The sequence below is a fragment of the Panthera pardus genome, unplaced genomic scaffold (assembly GCF_024362965.1).
Source record: "Panthera pardus isolate Hobbes unplaced genomic scaffold, ASM2436296v1 HiC_scaffold_1, whole genome shotgun sequence".
Taxonomy (NCBI): domain Eukaryota; kingdom Metazoa; phylum Chordata; class Mammalia; order Carnivora; family Felidae; genus Panthera; species Panthera pardus.
In genome coordinates, this window is record NW_026526654.1 from 47456510 (window position 1) to 47479205 (window position 22696).

Sequence of the window (22696 nt, forward strand, 5' to 3'; positions counted from 1 at the left end):
GAAATCAAGAGTTGGATGCTTACTCGAACTGAGCCAACCGGACACCCCTAAACCACTATGTAGAGGTTCTTAAGACTTCGGAAAATAGGGGAATATTATCAAGTTCTTAGAAGTAGGTAGAGATTAGTAAATAAACTTTAGAACACATTTTTATAATTATTTTATGTTTTAGCCAAAATTGGGCTCCAAATCATTTTGGCTACTGATTGCAGTGAAATCAAACCCTAAAGCACATTATTTGTCCCTAACGAAAATGTTATTTTTTGGTTATTTTTATGTATGTAGTGAATGTTGAGCACAATTCCAACATGAAGCATAGGAAAGATTTATTATACAGAAAGACAAGTTGAAACAACATATAGAATATCAAAATGAAATTAATGGTATTGGAGGAGCCATATAATTTATGAACATAAAATAACATATAAATAAAAATATAAAAAATGCAAAAGGAAAAGGAAAAATGATACAAACAATCATTAAAAATTTATAAATAGTAGAAATGAAGATTTAAACTATAGACATTAAATGGTAAAATTGCTGCAATGGGAAATTGCAAATGGAAATTACTCTCTTAGAAGTAGAGTTAAAAGACAAAAAAAGAACAAAAAAAGAAAAGAAAGCATATGGGTTCATTTGGAGAGTAGAGAAATATGATACAGTCTACATACAAATGGAGTTCCTGAAGAGAACATATTATAATTGAACATTCATGATAATAAAAATACAAGGAAAAATGATTTAGGACACTGTGATTGTTAAAATTTCTCTTAATGTAAATTTACATACATATATCACATTTTAACATTAAAATTACAATATGATGTTTTTTAAACATGGTAGAAATATTCTAAATATTATTCTAGAAAAAGAAATTAACTTAAATGTCAAGGATATCTTGAATTAGAATTGTAATGGTAAGGAATCTATGCTGATAATAACTTCTAACAGTTGCTCACATAAAATAAGTTAAGTAACTAAATGGATACTGATTGAACGTTAAAATATTTATTTAAAGGTAAAAATAATTTTAAAAATAAATTATTTTGTGAAAACAGCAAACTTTCTTAAGGAAATATAAATCTATTAATCTTTCATTACATATCAAAACAAACTAAACTTCTTATAAATCTGTATTTGCCTAGAAGTATATTTATTTTTCCTCTCTGTTTCTTGCTAGTTGAGTGAAATTGTAAGTGAAGTCTGGGTGTTTGTGTGTGCATGTGTGTGTGCATTAGAAGCAGTTTGTGTTAGGGGTGCCTGTATGGCTTAGTTGGTTGAGCGGCCAACCTAGGCTCCAGTCATGATCTCTCAGCTCATGGGTTTGAGCCCTAAATCCGGGTCTGTGCTGACAGCTCTGAGTCTGGAGCTTGCTTCGGATTCTGTGTCTCCCTCTCTCTCTGCCTTTCTCCTGCTTGTGTTCTGTCTTTCTGTCTCTCAAAAATAAATAAACATTAAAAAAAAAAAAAGAAGCATTTTGTGTTCAAGCATGATGGTAAGGTGGGATTATGTGATCTCATCTAGAAGCTTGCAGATATCTGATACACCTCTACGATTCTTAAAATGCAAGAAGGCTCTGCAGTTATTTGGGCTGCTGAGTGCTTCCATGAAGTCTTATTCATGGTGTTGGAAGGACACACCATAAATCTGATAGGAGCCTGCTCATCTCTCAGTCAGTCCTGGAGTAAGGACCTGGAGAGAATTCCTCACCTGTGTTGAATGGATTCTTGCATTTTTACCTTCTAGCTCTTCATTGGTATGAGGGAGTCCACTACTGATATTGAACCACTTACTGAGCTCTTTTAGTTTTGGACTTTGTCAACAAAGCAACACAGCCATGATTACTGATGGTCACAATCTCCCATCAACTGTGTTAAAATGACTAAAATTTGATCATTTCAAATGTGTAAATTGAAGAAGGAAAACTAAGTTCAACAAGTTTAATAGTATTGAGGCAAAATCAATGGAAAGACTAGAAAATATCTTTAATGTTAATGAGATATTCTGAAGCATACTATATTTTAAAAGTCAGCAAATAAGAGGAGATATTTTTGGTGAAAATAAAAGATAATGTCCACTTTGTAAAGTTTAATATGAATTCCACATGAATGTTTATATCTAAAAAATTGGAGACAAGATGTTCTGGAATAAATAAATGAATAAACAAACCAGGAAATTAATATCAAAGTTGTAAAAAAGTATATTCTTCCTTAAAAAGAAGAAATACCTAACAATATTAATGAAAATACCAATATGACAGAGCTGAAGTTGACCACAAAGTAAAAATAAATCATCTGAATTTTCAATACCACTGATAAAATGAAATTATTAAGCACATGGGAAAAATAAAAGATCAATGCAATAAAGCAAATAAATAAATTAATAAAAATAAAATCAGACATTAATGTAGTAGAAATAAATAAAACACTTTATCCCAAATAAATCAATACATGAGATAATTCTTTATAATGTTCAATAGAGTTTATAAAGTTTTATCTAACCTAATAAGGAAAAAAGGAGTGGGGTGCCTGGGTGACTCATTCACGTAAGCTCCAACTTTTGGTTTCAGCTAAGGTCATCATCTCACTGTTCATGAATTCCATCCCCATATGGGGCTGTATGGTGACAGTGGAGCCTTCTTGGGATTCTCTCTCTCTCCTTCTCTCTCTGCCCCTCCCCTGCTCTCTCTCTCTCTCAAAATAAATAAACTTGAAAAAAAAAGAGAATGTAATTCTGGTTCATTATGAGATCTATTAATTAATTTATTTTTTGAGTGTTATTTATTTTGAGAGAGAAAGAGAGAGAACAAGCCATTGAGAGGCAGAGAGAGAGAAGGAGAGAGAATCCCAAAAAGGCTCCACACTCAGTGTGGAGCCGACACACGGGGCTAGATCTCAACACTGTGAGATCATGACCTGAGGGGATATCAAGAGTCTGTTGCTTAACCCACTGAGCCACTCAGGTGCCTTGACATCTATTAATTTAAATGAGCCTTCTGATAGATTTAAGAGAAAGAATCATATGAAGAAGTTGCTTGATGCTAGAAATAATTTCAAAATTTCAGTACACAATTTTGATAAAATGACTCAATAAAATAATTAGTAATTACTTCTTAACAGAAGAAAGTATATAAATATATATCGATCTAATACCATTATCTAACCTAATAGATTATGCAAGCAGTCCCACTATAGTAAGAAAAAGTAACTATCAATATTTTATTGGAGGGAATTAAGCTAAAACAATTTGGAATTATTATCCCTATTTATAGATGCCAGATGATGTAATTGTATGCCTAGGAAATAAAAAAAAAATCAAATCAAAATTACTGAAAATTACTGAAATCAAATCAAAATTACTGGAAAGAATTTTTTTTAAATAGTAGAAATAAAATTAATATATAAATCAATAGAATCCATTAAAATAAAAAAACAGTTAAAATGTAATGTAAGAGAAGACTTCATTCAAAGTAGCACTAACACTTATAAGATGTCTTCTACTAACCTAAAGATAAATACAGACAAAAATATAAGCATTTTTTAAAAAGAGTTTCGAAAGACAAAACAGAAAAAAAGACAGAACTCAGAAAATGAGTTGAAGTGTGATAACACCAAAATAATAATAATTAGCAGCAGAGGTGAACTGAAAGTTCACAGAAAAACAAAACAAATGGTCCTTAAATATATGGAAATATGTTTAATCCCAACAAGAATAAGACAAACACTAATTAAAAGCATGCTAGCATAATTTCTAACTTTTCAAACTAGTAAATACTCAAAATGCTGACAACACTGTAGAAAAATAGGTGCTAGCTTATACTGGCAATGGGACTGCAAAATGAAAAAATATTTTGGAGAAAAACTTGGAAGTTAACCCAATGACCCAGCAATCCCATTTCTGGGACTAAATTCTGTATAAATAGTACACATTTAAACTAAAACATGTTTGTAATTTGGACCATTGTTTATGATTTTAAAAATGTTGGAAACAATAAAAGAAGTCCATCTATGAGCGGCTCATTAAAAAAAATGTATAACCATTAAATGTATATGTAACTGTAGAAAATACTGAGAAATTTCCATGTAACAGAGTATATCAGTATGGGATGATTTCATTATTATGATTTTAAGCGAAAAGTTTAAATCTCAGAAACTAAATCAAAAAGGTTGGGAAGTGATAATAAAGTCATATATATTACGAAGAAAAACAGACAAATGAAAAATAAAAGTGATGCTAGATGTGTGGATGTTTTGGTGAGGATAATTTGATAAAGTATCTTTATACAATTTTAATTTTTGAGCAAAGTGAATGCATCATAATCAGGAAAATAGTTTTCATTAAAAGGCATTTAGAGCTTGAATAAGTTTTTTTTTTTTTTTTTTAAATAACAAGCTGACAAATAGAGTGTATAGTGCTACAAACTATGTTTTCCAGAAACTCTACCAAATGATGTACTATCTTTCAATACAAAGGAATATAACAAATACATTTAAAAAATGAGTTTAATGGTGACATATTTTGGATGCCTAATTTGTCAATAGCATAAAAATAATATTACAAATTATTCATAAATATCCTCACGGTTGAGTTGGGGGTAGCAAAAATGCTCTTAGTTATTAAAATTAGTTATTAAAATTTTATGTAGTGAAGGTGATGACTTAAATTAATATATTGGGATAACTACAAGTAGATAGAAGGATTGAACAGGAGTTGAAAATTTTAAAATAATTTCTAGTGTTAAAAGTAAGCTAAAAATATAAATTAGTTATTGATATTCGTGCCTCAAACTTATGAACCAATAAATAAATCAATTCCTACTAAAGGAAACAATTAAATGTTTCTTAGTCTGATACTGAGAGTACAGTGACTCTACATTAAAAACCAAAAGAAAACATTAAAATTTTAATGATACACATTTAATATTTGTTTGGTATGTAATACCATAAAATAAGAAGTAAAAAAAATATGCTAACAATGTAGATGACAAAAAAAGCATAAGTATATAACGTATATGTATCAATTCATAAGGAGTTATTGAAATTGATGTGATACACAAAACAGTGGGTAAAAGGACAGAAGTGAGTCATCAAGATGTTTGTGATGCAGAATTCCCCTCCACCCCAGTAAGGACTTAGAGACGGTCACTTGCAATATATGAAAAGAGGAGAGTGATATGTCATTCACCTATCAAAGTTTGATTAAGCAGTGGATTTAATGAACTGCATCATGTGCCCCAGGTCTACATAAATAAGGGGGGAAGAAAATTAGAGAATTGTTGCTGTGAATGGTGGTGGTGGAGTTTTTCCTGACAGTAAAGTGTCCTGCAATCTTACCAACTGGCATGGCGAAGATATGTCCTCCCCACTGTATTGTGCCTGATCTCCAGTGGTATTGGTAATTCAAGAATGGGACCCACTGGGAGAGGGGATTCTACCAGAAAGAAATTCTGGAAAATAACTTCTTGTCCCATAATCTGAGGAAAATCTAGAGGAAAAGGTCTGTTGGTGACAAATGCCCAACACTAGATAATTATGCTACTTGAAAGCCCTACAGGGTTCCTGAGTAACAAATACATGAACTCTACCCGAGAACCAACACATATACATGCCTGTTATCCAGAGTGAAATAGACGGCCAAGCTAAGCCAGAATGTCAGGAATAACCAACCACGAGTATCTATAGCCATGGAAAGCTTATCAAATCAATGTTTGGCCTATTTTTTACTCTTTTTTCTTCTTTTCCAAGCTTCTCAGAAAAATAGTAAGAGCTTTAAAAAGAAACGAGGAGGCATGTCTGAATCAAAATATACCACTTATCTCTACATCAAAGAGCCAGAGTAAGTAAGAAGAAGAGTAAAATAGGAAGTCAGACACCTTTCTCAATTCAAGTCCCTGGAGATAATATCTTTCCATTGTACGAAGAACAAGAAGAAAATATGTAATGCGGTGATAAAAGATGGGCTTTTAATTTAAAACATGTAAACTGAAAGTTATGAAACTAGCTGCAAATTTTAAGTGAGAATATTTTATACAGCATAAACTTAACATTTATTAAGGAAAAATTATATCTTATCTGCACTTTTCTTTGATGAGCCTATACTTAGACAATAGCTCTGTCTATTGATGAATATGACCAAAGACTGTCCTAAACTCTAAAGCTTCAAGTTCACATCTCCTTCCACCTTATAAGAAGGCATCAAATGTGGTAGGAGAGTTAGCTGTCCTTCATTCGAATAGGGACTAAAACTTGCTTGTGTCCAAGGTGTTTACTATATGGCTGATAGCAATCTCCCAAAATAAAAACTGAATCATCTTTGGATTGTACCAATAAATACAGAAAACAATTGACAGCTTTAGGAATCATGATTTACAGTCTTTGTCTCTAAAATTTTAAACAGACATAAATACATTTTTTCACTCTGAATTTTATCAAAGAGGCTTTATTTATTTGTTTGTTTGTTTATTTATTTACTTTTCTGTCGGATGAAGCACCTCAAGAGTTTTCATTTGAGGATCTGGCATTCAGTTGTAATGTTTACAATCTATGTAATGTCATACAATCTGTTCATATCTCCAAATCCTCAACTTTTCCAGTTCTGAAACAAGGGTAATATGTTGAAGGTTTCTAAAGTACTTTCATCTCTTTAATTCATTGCAATTTTAAGTATACCAACATGAAGAAGAGAAGATCATTTATGGCATTTTGACAAATTTAAACCACTTTTTATAATTTTATTTTACTATACTTATGTTTCAGCATTAAGATTTACAAAATAGGAGACACATCATTTTATCTGCTTGGGTTTTTGCAAAGTATCAAATTATAGAATACTCACAAAAGAGCTTAGTCACAGTTTCATCCTATCTGTGACCCAGAACATTACAACAGCTTGTGCAGCATGAAAGGGCAAGAAAGGATAAACATCCTTTGCAATTATATAACAATAAATGAACCATAGCTGATCAAGCATTATGATGGGATGTGTCTTGAGAGAATTTATTTAGTCAGTTAGTCATTTAGGAGAATTTGCACAGGGTAAATTCATTGGGCATATGGACAGCATGTGTTCAAGGACTCCCTGCAGCATTGAGATGACACATTATTTTAAAATATAGTGTACCATCCCTGTTATTATGGTGATTCTTATGAGAAAAATAAATCTATGTTTTTTTTATATACACAAATTTCCTGGGAATAAAATAACATAACAAAAAAAGGTGATGTGGAATGTATCTAAAGATATTTTTTAACTACAAAAAGTAGTGAATTAGAATGAAATTTGATTGGGAATGGCATACACTATATAAAGATTTTTTTTTAATTTAATTTACCAGATGCCTAATGGTTTTTTGTTTTGTTTTTGCTTTTGTTGTTTAGTTTTTGTTCTTTGTGTCATTTATTTTCTTTATTTCAAATCTAAGGTTCTAATTGACAATTGAAATTGGGTGTTTTCTTTTTATTATTGGAAATTCAGAACAAACATCTAGGACTACATAGTTTAACTCACTCTTGCAAGAATATTCACTGAGTAATACTGTGTGGGGTATAGACGCACTTAGATGTTTCTTCTCTAAGAGATTATGTTTGTTTTCCTTTCTTAACACATAATTCACTACTGTAATAAATCCACAACAATCAGTTAAATAAATCAAAATTTTGTCTTCAAAAGAAATGGTTCCAGAAGAATTATTGAAATTCCCAATGTACTTTTTGTACTGACTAAGAACAGTGGAAAAGATAGACTGTACATGTTCACATCATCTTAGGGAAATCTTACATTTGAAAAAAATAAACAGAGAAGCATGCAAATAAGAGAGGATTTGTGAAACCAGATATATTTTCAGTTCTGTGTCACATAGTCACTTGTTTAGTAATAAAGATCAGGCAGTGATATTAGGTATTGATATACAAATAATTCTGTGAAGAAGCCAAATCATACCAGCTGTCTAGATCCACTCGTTAAACACAGCCATGATTAAATCTATTTTATACTGATTAAATTATGCTAAAGACAAAGATAATAAAAACTTGAATCTCATTACTTTCTCATTCTTTTTTTAATGTTTATTTATTTTGGAGAGAGAAGGAGAGAGAGAGAGAGAGCTTGGGGGAGGAGCAGAGAGAGAGGGAGACAGAGAATCCCAAGTGGACTCCAGGCCCAGGCCAGAGCCTGATGTGGGTCTCAATCTCAGGACTGTGAGATCGTGACCTGAGATGATATCAAGAATCATATGCTCAAACCACTGAACCACCAAGGCATCTCAACTTTCTAATTCTTCTACTACATTCTACTAATGTCCCTTGTCTTGAGGTTATACCTATTCTAGCTGTATGATGAAAATAATAAGTAGCTGCTGCCTTGCATTTTTTTTTTTCTTACCTGCAAGTGGAGTTAAATTGGTAGCTTGAAAAAGTCTCATGTGAGTGTTTGCATCATGAACCTGGACAAGAGCTACCAATCAGGGTTGAATTTATTGTTCTGTTGATTTTTTAGATATATAAAGGTGATTGAAAATGTTGTGTATGCCATGCCTGTAGCTGTTTTATTATGGTTAGAACAACAATATGGAGTAATATTCTCTTACTGTAAAACTATCACCTGTTTCGGCAAGTAAATCATACACATCATTGACAGACTTTTGAATTTCCAATATAAGTCATCATTGCTTTGCTTAATCATCAATTTAAACAAAATTATCAATCAAATTTCATGTTAAAACTATTCGCATCAGTCAATTACATCCATGGATACAAAAGGTTTGGCAAAACATTTTAAAAGCCTTCTTGAGAACTGATTGTCTCTAAGAATTTAGAATAAAGAGAATTGTCAATAGTTGTATATGTGCACTCTACTTCACATATATCAGTAAAATTTGTAATAAATGTATGTATACATGCACACATTTTTCTTTCAGTGAGCTGTGAAATTGCACCATTACCCACTGTATAAACAAAAATGAGGTGACTAAGACAAGTTAGAGTGCAAAGAAAGGGAAAATTAGAAAATAAAGAAAAAGAAATAGGAGATACAAGTTTCTCCGGCAATTCTTACTCTATGGTTAATAAGAGTGAAATATTCCGTTTCAAAAAAAGGCAAATGATTCAAATGGACATTTCTCTAAAGAAGGTTTACCAATAGGGTCACCTGAGTGGCTCAGTTGGTTAAGCGGTCGACTCTTGATTTTGGCTCAGGTCACGATCTCATGGTTTGTTGGTTTGAGCCCCATGTCCAGCTCTCCGCTGTTAGCACAGAGCCCACTTCAGATCCTCTGTCCTCCTCTCTCTCTGCTCCTCCCCCACTCGCGCATGCATGCGAGCATTCTCTCTCTCAAAAATAAGTAAACATTTAAAAAAAAAAAGGTTTACGAATAGCCAATGACACATGAAAACATGCTCAATAGCATTAGTCATCAGGGAAATGCAAATTATAACCAGGAAATAATCACTTTACACATACTATGATCACTATAATTAAAAAGAAAAAAAAAGTGGAAAGTAACAAGTGTTATCAAGGATATGGAAAAATTGGAACCCTTTTACATTACTTACGGAATGTTAAGTGGTGCGGGTTTCTCAAGATGTTAAACATGCGAATACTATATATACAGCAATACCACTCCTGCATCTATCTAGAAGAAGTTACCAAAGCAGTGACTCAAACAGACATTTGTAAACTAACATTCATTTGTTATGAAATTTAGATGAATTATTACAACTTATTGCCTACTTGCATGGTTTCCACATCTCTACCTCCTCTTTTCTGCCACTGTAGGTCAGTGCTCACCTCCCATCTCTCCTTGAAATTCACCCATATTTTGTGCTAAATCAGGCCTCTATGTATGTGCAGGAAAAGCCACCACAGAGATTAGATACTTCTCTATTCCTGTCTCCAAATTCCCCAATGAATACATAGTCGATAGCCAAGCAGAGGAGCCAGTGAGTGCATGCAAACTCCACTCTGTCTGCAACTCCCAAGGTTCCTATACACACAGCCAGTATATTCTCAGCTTTTAACCATTTGTTAAAAAATGTAGATGAATTCTTACAACTTATACATACTTGTATGGTATCCATGTCTCTTCTTCCTCTTCTCTGCCACTGTGGGTCAGTGCTCACATCAAACATTCCCATGGGAAATTAACTCATATTGTCTTAGGTATGAAGCTACTTGTTTGTGCAATAACCTCAATTCTCTGATGGATTCATGAAAACTTACATGATTTTGTAATTGATCCAGCTTTTTCTTATTGTTAGAATGGTATTCATGCTCTTTCTGGCTTTATACATCACAGGGAGAATCTGAAAAAAATTTTGAAACAACTGTAAACCTTTTATTTTTAGATAAATACACTGAGTTCTCTAGGTGAAAGGAGTTAAACAATGGGGGCAAACCATTTGGCTTAACTCACTCAGAAAAAGAAAAGCTCTAGACATAAGCAAAACACCATTCTTTGACATCAGTTTGGAATGCTTGAAGATAGCATTTTTTTTCCATGTATCCGTATAAAAAAAAAAAAATTGACTCATCAAGTTCCAATAAATGTTCTTGTAAACCATTTTCTACTTCTAGTTTATCATTTCCAGTGGTGTTTTATTGCCTTTTTAAGTCAATATCTGTCTTGCTGTCTTCATTCAGGCTGCTGTAACAGAATGCCATACATGGGTGGCCTATAAACAATAGAAATATATTTCTCATAGTTCTAGAGGTTTGAAATTTAAAATCAGGGTGCCAGAATGGTTGAGTTCCAGTGAGGATCCTTGTCCAGGTTGTAGACCATACACTTGTATCCTCACATGTTAGAGAACAGAAAAAGGAAGCAAGTTCTTTCATGACTCTTACAATGGCATTAATCCTATTTATAACTCCAGGGATTAAGCCACTGAGGTTTTAAAATGTATATGTGAAAGGACTAGTGTAGCCTTATTAATAGAGAAACTGATAACAAATATTGCAGATCCTCTTTGGTAGATTAATGCCACTGGTTTGGTATTCTGGAGGGAGAGGGCAAGAAGATAGATATTTCTGGATGGAAGGGCAGAGAGGCTTCTTATGTGAAAAAACACTGGTAAAACTCTCTCTCTTCTGTGATGATTTTCAAGGCAAATGAAGTGTTTACTGAGGCTGTATCTCTAAGAGAAATGGAAGGATTTCTTGGAAGGATTGGATTTCTTGGATTTCCTTCCATCCTTGAAAGGATTACCTTGCTAATGTGTTTGGCTATTATTGGAGTCTTCAGGCAAGGTATTATAATAAATAGTTCAAGAAAGAATATTGTTTTTCATTTGTTTGCTTGCTTGTTTGTTTGTTTGTTTGTTTTTAAGTGCAGAGACGAAGAGAGATAGTATAAAGATCAAAGCATTTCATGTTGAAAATCTTTCTGGTTCTAGACCCCAAAGAGGAAATTATAATAATAACCAGTAGAGCAACAAAGTTGAAAAAAAAAAAAAAAAGGCTTGGAAAGTGAAAACTTTATAAAATATCTCAGTTGGATGAAGTAAAGCAGCCTTGTATCAAACTTCAGATTAAGAATGTGGCCTTCCAGATGGCTTTGAAAAATGTCATTAAATTGAGGAAAACAGCATGGGGGAAAAGAAACAAAGGAGTAACAGAAAGACTGAAACTTATGTTCAGATAAAACCTTTGTCTTTGGTTGCTTGGCACACAGAACGGACAATAAACAAGAATATTAGGAGCCAACCACATTTTTCAAGCAATCATACAACCAGAAATAAAAATCCTAGTCATCTGTCAAAAACGTAGAGAATTAATAAAACCTGAACACTGAGAAAGCATTCTTGCCAACATCTTTTTTGGGACAGGCCACAATGAATAATGTGGAATGAAGAATAGGGATAGTTTTGAGTGTGAAGCCAAGGTACATAAAGGAAAGTGTCCAAGAAGACTCCTCCTGGAAAGAACATTCAAGAAATTTTCACCAACTAACTCAATAACTACACTTTCCCAACTTAAAAGTTGTTTTGTACTAAAGTCTGCGGTGGGACTCCTCTTCTTCTCCTGCACAAGTAAGTGTTTATTGTACTTATTTTGTCTTTCATTAGCAAAAATTACCATCACTTTACTGGTCATTGAAAATTAAGACAAGTATTTCCATCTTATTTTCAACAATTATCAAACCCCCAAAGGAGCCATCCTTGAGTACCCTATCTAATATTATTCCCCCCACAATTCCTTGTGTGTAGGTATAGAACCCCACCCTACCTATGCATGTCATTTTGTATGTCCTTATTCTGATTTATTATTTTATGGCACCTTTAGCAATATGGAATATATTAAGTATATTTGTTTTTTTATTGTCTAAATATCCCTCTACAAATTAAGCTTCTTGAGAGGAAGAACTATAGGTCTCCTTTCTACCACTGTATATCCATTGACTACGTAAGTGTATAAAACATAGTAAGAGCTGACTAATTCATAAATTGTAGATACTCAGATAAAATCTGCATGTTTTCCACATGCATCTGTGAGATGACTTCCCTGCTATTAAATAAAGAGAGCTGTTTATATTTTGTTTCCTAAGGTTAATTCACAATGGGGTTTCTGAATATAATAGTAATAAATATCTATGAGTTAATATGGAATTACATATCCAATACTTTTCACACTAACATTTTTTCTAACTATATTCCTAGTGCAAAATAAATATGCCAAATGTTAAGTATCCTAGGGAAATAATACCTTTATATATATGCTTTATAGAATTTCACTTTTTATTTCTAGGCTAGAATTTCTAACTAATTATGTATCAGTTGAGGTTAAATTACCTATGCAATAACTCCACCTGCCCAATGTATCATTTAGAAATGGTTACTTTATTTTTCTTTGATAATAAATAATGCATATTTAATATATAAAAATCAGAAAGTGACATTTAAATACTATACATACATAAATAACTACTACTATTATTTTGCAACATTTTCCAACCAGTTTTTAATTACTTAACAATATATTATGAGCATAGTTCTATGATGTTATATATTCTTCAAAACTATCATTTTTGAAAGCTTACTGCAATCTGTCATGTAATTTTACCATGATTAATCAAATTATATATTCTTTACGTTATAATTTCCCTTTATGTAAATTACTGTTTTGGCCATATGGTTTTATTATTATGGAACACATTCTTAAAAACCTCTATCTTATATACACACATGTGTTACACATATCTTGTATGTGTCAGATACATATATAAAGCAGAGAGGTATCATAAACTTTGATATCATGTATATTATAACATATAGTTGCTTAATTGTTTTAACACATTTACAACTTACTGTGTACAATTACCTGAATGGCCTGCAAACATCTCTTTTATACTAATGTAGCAATTTTCTTAAATTATTTACAGTTTTTAAGGAGAACACTTCAGTTTCATTTTTCCCCTTTCATTTTCACTCCACTGCTAAGCAGTAAGTTTGGATTTGTTTTCATATATATTGGCCTCCTGGAATTCCTCTTTTGTAAATTTATATTTCACATTCTTTTATAATCATCCAAATATTTTGGAAAGAAAATGTGAGCTGAACTATACATATACTGCTAAGATCCTTCCAAAATAAATATTTTAAGACTCTCTATTCAGAATTAATCAGGTATAGCCTAGAGATAGCAAACCAACAACAAAATTAAATATTTTAAATTTGAAAACTTTAATAACAAACTTCATTATATATTTTGGTTATTTTATTTATTTATTTATTTTTATTACAGCTTCAATGCCAAATCACTGGTCTAGCGTTTTTGGTATTTTAGGAAACTGTCTGGCTTAGCAGTTAAACAGAGGCATTTTTAGTAGAAAGGAGTGTTGAGATTAGATGCATATCAAAGAGTGTATACACATTCATTAGACAGAGTAGATGTAGAAGATAATTCAGGTTGATAAATCTAAAGGTTTTGTCATTTAGACATCATGTTTCAGAAAACAATATAAGTTTTAGCTGTTAAAACTGAAATATTAGTTGAGAAATACACAGAATAAATAGTTTTAGAGAAATCATGGTATTTTAAATCTAGATTATATTGCTCTCTCCTTTAGACTCCTGTCTGTTTTCCTATTTTAGACATTCTGTCATGTCACAAGATGATGTACAATCCCTATGCAAATTTTCTTTTTTTTATTAATGAAATAATTGCTATTCCATTCTTAGTCCTAGAATTGAGAGTTCAATGCTAAAGCTTTGTTTAAAGAACATATTTAAAAAAATGTTGTCTTTCAAAGTGTTATTTCCTTTACTGATTTAATTAAGGAAAATTATGTTTAAGAGATCATTTGCTTATTTAAATTTACCCCAAATTTCATAATTACTTGATGTAGAGAGAAAGTATTAATTCAAATTTAATATATTCAAGAATGATCTCATTTATTAACTCTGTATGAGACAACTTAACTTCATCATATAGCTGGCAGATAAGATACACAATATCAGCTATTTATGGGATTCAATGTTTTCCAAGAAGTACAAGCATCATATAGTTTTCTGTGTATCCAACTAAGTGACAGAAAGTTTATCTAAGATGAAATTATAGAGATAGGTGTGCAAAGGGCCAATTATTAAGTGACTAACAATAAGAAGTTTTTAAAAATAAATTTACTAATAAGCCACTGGAAGTTTTAAAAATTGTTTTAGGACTTGCTTGATAAAAGATAAAAGCCAGCCTTGTAGTGTAAAAAAAGGGATAAAGATGTATTAGACTAGGGATTCAGAAGTAGATCTAGGGTGAATAAAGTTTTAAAAATGGGATTATGTTTAATTATAATAATTGATAGAATGGATTTTAAGCAGAAAAGTGAAAGATGACAATGTTCCCCCATTCCTATATTGCCAAGAAAACTCCAATCACAATGACCATCCCTCAGGAACTATAAACCATCAAGTAAACACAATAAACAAATTCCAAGTTACTAGAGATAAAACAACAGTAGACAGTTTTGAATAGTAATCAAGTTGGAAGAATGTAATAACCAAATCTGAGTTTCCATTTTTCACAGATGTTTCGCCAGAAGGCCAAGTCCTACCAGTATGGCATGTGGTAATTAGAAATCTCTAGAGAATCTGCTCTTGTTCTGTGTTCAAGAACTAAAGATGTGATTCTGAATTGCCCAGGGTTGTTGGAGAGTGAGGAAGGAACCCTAGAAAGCAGAGAGCCAGAGAAGGGGATATCAAATGTTCATGTATTATTTGGAAAAAAAAAAAAAAATCAATGATTTATACCTGAACCACTCAAGTATGGGACAGACTCACCAGATTTGAACTGAAGCTCAAGAGACAGATTTTGTTGTTTGTGTCCAAAGAAGTCAATTGTTTCATTAAAACATAAAAAGAACATGATAGATTTCAGCATTTCTTACAACATTCATAATGCCCAAGATACAATGAAGATTACAATTTCTGTATTCCAAAGAAAAAGAGTCAATGAGGCTGACTTTGAGATGATCCTTATGTTGAATTGGCACTTAAGAACTCCAAACTATTATAACCATGATGAATGACATAGAAGCAAAACGTTCATAAATAATGAAAAAACAGAAGTCTCATCAGAAAAAAATATAAAATATGAAAAAGGACCAACATGAAATAATGGAACCGAGAGATAAAAGCATTTGACATTTAAAAGACACTGAATAGGGGCACCTGGGTAGCTCAGTCGGTTAAGTGGTCCACTTCGGCTCAGGTCATGATCTCACAGGTCCCTGAGTTTGAGCCCCCGGACAGCCTCTGCTGCCAGCTCGGATGGAGCCTGGAGCTGCTTCAGATTCTGTGTCTCCCTCTCTCTGCCCCTCCCCCACTCACACTATCTCTAAAAAATAAATACACATTGAACAATTAACATAAAAGGCACTGAATTGGGTTAATCGCAGAATAAAGATGACTGAGCAAAAAGTTGGTAAACTGGATGATACAACAGATAGGATTCAGTCTGAAGAAAAAGTTTACCTGGAGTTTGCAATATACGTTTACAACTAATCCAAATTTTCTTTCAAATAGAACTATACAACTTTACAAGTAGTGTCTGTAGTTTAGAATGACAAAGTAATCCTAATTTCCCCCTTCCATCAATTGTGGTAGTGGCAGGTCCCTTGGCCTCTGCACCTACCTTGGTTCCTGAGTTTGGCCTTGAAAGAGTGAAGAGCCAAACTAAAACAAACAAGAGTTTATTAGAAAGTTTAAAAAGAGGAAGAAACGACACTGTCAAGATGGGAGAGCAGGCAGGCCCAGTTGGCAGCTACACTTGGGATCGGGGTAGTCTTTTCTTTTTCTTTTAATGTGTTATGGGTCTTAGGTAGGGCGGTTCCTGACTAAGTTGCAGCCAATCATCTAAGGAACCTCTCCCACCTGTCAGGAGGGGCAGTTTTTGACCCTATATCGTCCTTGTCGGAACTGTCATGGCAGCCACGCCTTGCGGGGGTCGGGGGTGGGGGGAGGCAAACCCCAGTGTAATTGTATTTTAAGGAAGCTATATTTTACTCTAGGGCAGTGGTCATAGGGGAGAGTGCATGCGTGTTCCTGGGCATCTCTCCCTGCTATCTGAAACTTGGTTTCTGCCCTTCCTCACCTGTTCCCTGCTCACAACTAGCTAACCGCCTACCCTAGCATTTTTATCATTGTTGTCATTTATTTTACTTCTCTTTAAGCATAGATAAATGAATGCATTATTGCTATCATTATTCTGAGCAACTTTTATCTGATAGACAAGCAAGAGAAGGAAAAATAAGTTTTTGTCTTATCTTCACTTACTCCTTAGCTGCTCTTCCTTTCGTTAAGTAGATCTTAGTTTCTCACATAGCATTTTCCTTCTCCCTAAAGAACTTACTATTTCTTGAAAGAAATATTTAATTTTTCTACTGGCAACAAATTTCCTCAATTTTTTCTTCTTGAGAAAGTAATTCTCATTCACCTTTGAAGGATAATTTCTCATGAAGAAAAGTTCTAGGTTGATGGGTTTTTTTGGTCAACTGTTTTACTACTCCACTCTCTTCTTGTTCACATGCTTTCATGTTTTCTGAGGAGATGTCAGATATAATGCTTTTTTTTTTTTTTTCCTCCATAGGTAAAATGTTTGTTTTGTTTTGTTTTGTTTTCTTCTGGCTCCTTCCATTTTTTTTCCCCTGCAAAATGAAAAAAAAAAAAAAAAAGAAAGCATCTTTTCTTTATTTTTGCTTTTCTGTGGTTTGAAAATGATATGCCTAGGTGCAGGGTTTTTTTGTTTTGTTTTGTTTTTTTCTTTTTGCATTTTTCCTACTTGGTCTTCTCTGAGCTTTCTGGATCTGTGGTTTGGTCTGACATTAATAGTCCTTGGATATCCTATGCTATTTTTTTCAGTGTTTGTTCTCTTTGCTTTCCAGTTTTAGAGGTTTCTATGAATATACCCTCAAGCTCAGAAGTTCTTTTTTCAACTGTATCTGGTCTTCCAATAGGGCCATCAAAAGCACTATTCATTTTGGTTACAGTGGGTTGTTTTGTTTTGTTTTGCTTTTTATTTCTAGCATTTAAAAAAATTCTTTTAGGACTTCCATCTCTTTGCTTATATTGCCCATCTGGCATTGCATCCTGCTTTTTCAATTAAAGTCCTTAGCCTATTAAGCATAGTTGTTTTAAATTCCTGGTTTGATAATTCCAACATCCTGACCATACCAGGTTCTGATGCTTGCTCTATTTCTTCATATTGTGTTTTTTGCCTTTCAGTATGCATTTTAAGTTTTTCTTTATTGGCAGACATGATGTACTGAGCATAAGGAACTGCTGTAAATAGGTCTTTAGTAATGTGGTGGTGAGATGTGGGGAGGAGAGGTGTTCTGTAAACCTATGATTAGTTCTCAGTCTTTTTAGTGAGTGTCTGTTTCTCAGTTTGTTTTTTATCCCCTCTTCCCACTTAGGTGGGACAGAATGACTAGAGTGGGATGGAGTTGAATATTTCCCTTCCCCAGGTTGCTTAGGCTCTGATACTCAAGCAAGTTAGGCCCTTGTTAGCTAGTTTATCCTGAAGGCAGGCCTTGTCAAGAACAGAGTACTCTGGTGCATTTACAGGTATTTTCCCCCTTCCGCTGCCTGATGCATGAAGGGATCTCTCTCTTACATTTGCTGTGAGAATCTGGGGGACTCAGGAAGTAAAACTCATTAAAAGTGTAGAGGATTCCCCTATGACTGTGGCTCCCTGGATTTTTAACTCTCCAAGGTGTTCACACTGAGCCTCCAGCAATTTGCCAATTACAAGGATGCAGGTTCTCTGACCCCAGCACTCTTTTCAATGGAGGTTCTACTCATGGGCCTCTGATGAAGTAAGCAGACTCCCTGCATTTGCCTTTCTTCCTAATTTAAGGGACAGGGTTTCCTTTGAGTCTTTACCTCTCTTATCCAAGAACAGTTTTTGATTTTTCAGTCTGCTTAGCTTTTTATATTTTGTTAGGATGAACTGGTGACTTCCATGCTCCTTACTTACATGCAGAACCAGAAACTGCCCAGCGAATTTTTTGAAGCTTTTATATGTTTTCTGTTATACTTATTTCTCTAGCACAATGAATAACAGCTTAAATGCACATACTCAACCAAGCTTGTATTAAATTGTATTGTGCTTATTATTTATTTTATTTATTGTTTATCTTATTCACCAAAATGTATCTTTAGTCAGTCTAAATTGGCTTTCTATGAAATTCGAGTGTATGATTTTATAGGATATTTACAGAGCAGAAAATTGTAGTTTGGCAGAGATTCAAACCGTATCTAGCTCTGAGGTAACTGTCACAGCCTGAAAACTCTACTTCATGAATCTGTATAAAGAAAAAAAAAAAAAAAGGAAATGAACTACTATTATGTTGAATAGGGGTGTTCAATTCATACAGAGCACCATAGATTCCAAACAATGTCTTATTCATGAGATTATGATATCATTCACATAGGCTGAAATATATTTAAGCATAGAATTCTGACCCAAAGACAGTCATAAAAATGTTTTACCACTTCTAGCGACAAATTTCATAGCAGAGGATCCTTAAAACCAAAAGTCCCTCAGTCAGTATAAGTGATAGACTGAAAAGATTCAAATTGACTGAGATTGATCCTAAAATGGATGCCAAGTGTAAATTTAACATCAAAGAATCCCATGTGACAAAGGATCATGCCAAGAAATCACAGATAAGGAATAACTTTTCTTTAAAAGACAAGTTAGGGGCGCCTGGGTGGCGCAGTCGGTTAAGCGTCCGACTTCAGCCAGGTCACGATCTCGCGGTCTGTGAGTTCGAGCCCCGCGTCAGGCTCTGGGCTGATGGCTCGGAGCCTGGAGCCTGTTTCCGATTCTGTGTCTCCCTCTCTCTCTGCCCCTCCCCCGTTCATGCTCTGTCTCTCTCTGTCCCAAAAATAAATAAATAAAAAAATAAAAAAATAAAAAAAAAAACGTTAAAAGACAAGTTAGAAAAATTAACTCAAGGCTACTTCTTGAGTAACTTACATAACTAAAATGAATTCCAGACCTTTTTTATTGGTTCTTCACTTTAAGCACTAAGCTGGAATCTTAAAAAAAAAAATCTATAATTTGTATTTTTGGAGTCTAGATTATCTCTGAAAGTTGCTAATCCTCACAGTAAAAATAGATGGCTTTCCTGGTTTTTTTCCCCCATTAATATATTTTGAGTCAATTTGATGTTTTGCCCTAAGTTTGTTATTCTAAAATTTTCTGAATGATGAAAAATAACTTATACTAATCTGTTGGAATATTTTTGCTTCATTACTTCCTGGAGTTTCCTGAACATCACTTGAGAAAGTATTTACATTCATTTTAAAAACAATATCTGAATAACAGTCTAAGATTCTTGATGGAATTCCTTAGACATAATCAGTCAAGTTGAAATGATGCAGATTAATTCACTAAAATGACAGGGACTGTGATTTACTAGATTTTGTAGATTAGTAAGCAAGCAAATCCATGCACAATAAAAAATTAAGGGTAGCACAGCATAAATTGATTTTTTTCATTTATCTTGACAACTATAGTTTAAATTATTTATGACGTGCTTCACAGTATGCTAATGAATAGCCTCTAGTATCCTACAAAATAGAATTTTGAAGTTTAGACAAGTAACTAAAATCCTGTGCTAATAAATCTTGTCTGAGAGTACACTGAGATGCGAGGGCTTTGTGAGAAATTGGTTTAAAAAAAAGTAAAGAAAAGAAAGAAAAAGAGCAGAAAACTGCTATATAGGTTGGCTTCCTTAAATAGAATTTATTTTAAAGTGTGATGTGTCCCTCTGGCATATCTGATTTCTTTAACATTTCTGTGTCCCAGAAAAGTCTAGTAAGTTCTCTGAACTGCTATTTGATTTTCTTTGCTATATTCCTCTGACAACTTTGCATGATAGAGATATATAGTGTTAGTGTAAAAGTTATCAGAGGTCTTGCAAATCAAAATTAAAGAATTGATATCTCTTTAAAATTCATTTTGTAAAAAGAGACACTTAGAAATTAGTTGTTATTTAAAATCACAATCTTATGATTTCCACATTATTTCAAGCTATTGGTTAGGATCATACTCATGGTGTGACCCTTCATTTACTCATTTTGCAAGAAAATCTGAGATGTCAAAATGTATTCTCAGTTTTTAGTTGTAAACACATATATACTTCAACGCATACAGAGTGCAAGGCTTTGATGTCTCACTGAAGTGAAAATTTAATGAACTAATAAACAATCTGACCAATTTTTGAATTAGAGGTGAAAGACATACAAGCTATTACTTATTTACTTCACTTTTTCTTTGTTTATGCCTATTGAATGATTGATTTTTGGCACTTATTCAGTTTTGTACACTGAGAATGATAGGATTTATTAATATTCAAGACAGTATTTTAGGTGTAATGATACACTTATATTTTATTTGGCATTAACATACTTCTTACCCAAAGTCATTTTTCTCCTTCCTCAACACCCAAACATGTACATACTCTAAAACACACATACACACACACATACACACAAATAGAAAAAAAATCTAAAGAATAAAAATATTTTTTCAATAGCTATGTCTGCAATCCCGTTTTAAATATGAATTAAAGCATCAATTTTTTGTTTCTGTGGCCCATAAAACTTAATTAGTCTACCTATCACATTGAGGACTGAAGTAGACTGGGTAAGTTTACTAGTCTTGTAGGCCTGCCATAGCAAAGTACCACGGACTAGGTGGCTTAAACAACAAGAAATTCATTTCTTATAATTCTGGAGGTGAGAAGTCCAAGGTCAGGATGTTAGTAGGCTTGGTTTCTTTGTCTTGCAGCTCACCACCTTCCCACTGTATCCTCACATGGTCCGTCCTCTGTGCGCACAAGTTTCAGATATTTTCCACATTTCCTCTACTTAAAAGGACCTAAGTCATAGTGGATTAGAGTCCACCTTAAAGACTTCATTTTACCTTAATCACTCCTTTAAAGACCTTATCTTGAGTTGAAATGTCATTTCTTCTATTCTGCTGTAGGCTCAAGTGTCTACTAAAGTTCATGGCACCCCAGACGTTGGTTTTGGTCCTGGCCCTGGCCCAATGCTACTCTGGATGCAAAGCAGCCATTGTGAAGAACATTGATGATGGTACCTCAGATCATCCCTACAGCCATGCTCGCTCTTGTGACTGAAATGGACTGCTATTCCCACTAAGTGACAGCTGCCATGGACAAGAAGAAAATCGTCAAGAGGTCAAAGATCAATGTTTTGTGAAAGTTTATAACTACAATCACCTCATGCCCACAGGGTACTCTGTGGACATCCCCTTAGACAAAACTGTTATCATCAAAGGTATCTTCAGAGGGGCGCCTGGGTGGCTCAGTTGGTTAAGCGGCCGACTTCGGCTCAGGTCATGATCTCATGGTCCGTGAGTTCGAGCCCCGCGTCGGGCTCTGTGCTGACAGCTCAGAGCCTGGAGCCTGTTTCAGATTCTGTGTCTCCCTCTCTCTGACCCTTCCCTGTTCATGCTCTGTCTCTCTCTGTCTCAAAAATAAATAACGTTAAAAAAAAAAAAGGTATCTTCAGAGACCCAACTTTATACATGCTACTTGTCAGTGTTTATTCAGGAATCTCTTTGTAGCTATTGTGAAGGATTTGTCCAGCATTAAAACGGAGTAAAGATAAATAAGCATTGCTTTGTAAGTTCATTACAACCTAAATTAAAAATGAATACAATGGAGAGTGCATTGTTAGTTTCTTTTATTATAAAACCTGAGAAGGAAGGGGATAATGTTGTTCACCTGTGTTCCATTTATCTACAGTTCTGCGACCAGGCACTCACAGAGGAAAGAGAAGGCAAATGGCCCCATCTAATATTTTTGTAAGCATGAGAACTGGACTTCAAGGTGAACAGTATTTGCTAGGGGAGAGTATTTATCTTGGGAATGCTGTTAATAGTATATTACTAGTTTATGATCATTTTGTGTGAACACCCCTGCAATCAATGGATTTATGGCTAACTCCACATCAAATGTCAGGTAAATAGTCAAGTCTCTGTGGTAAAAAAAAAAAAAAAAAATGGAGAGGTTTCATAGCATGAATGCTGCCTGCTGTATGAGGTGATGTAGGACCTCATTTAGGACCTGATGAACCTACCATTCTGTACCAGGGAACAATAAGTGAAGTGTAAAACAGAATGGGACATCTAAGATGTGCCAGACATCTCTGCTTTACCTATGCTTGCTTACTCT

At 33.7% G+C, this 22696-nt stretch overlaps 1 long non-coding RNA gene across 1 annotated transcript; it reads left to right on the forward strand.

The window, feature by feature from the left end:
* The first annotated feature begins 21490 nt into the window (after positions 1 to 21490).
* Positions 21491 to 22185, forward strand: LOC109247178 (uncharacterized). The gene is made up of 2 exons (XR_002071619.2): positions 21491 to 21797; positions 22022 to 22185. It is a non-coding gene; the product is annotated as an uncharacterized LOC109247178 (long non-coding RNA).
* Positions 22186 to 22696: the final 511 nt, after the last annotated feature.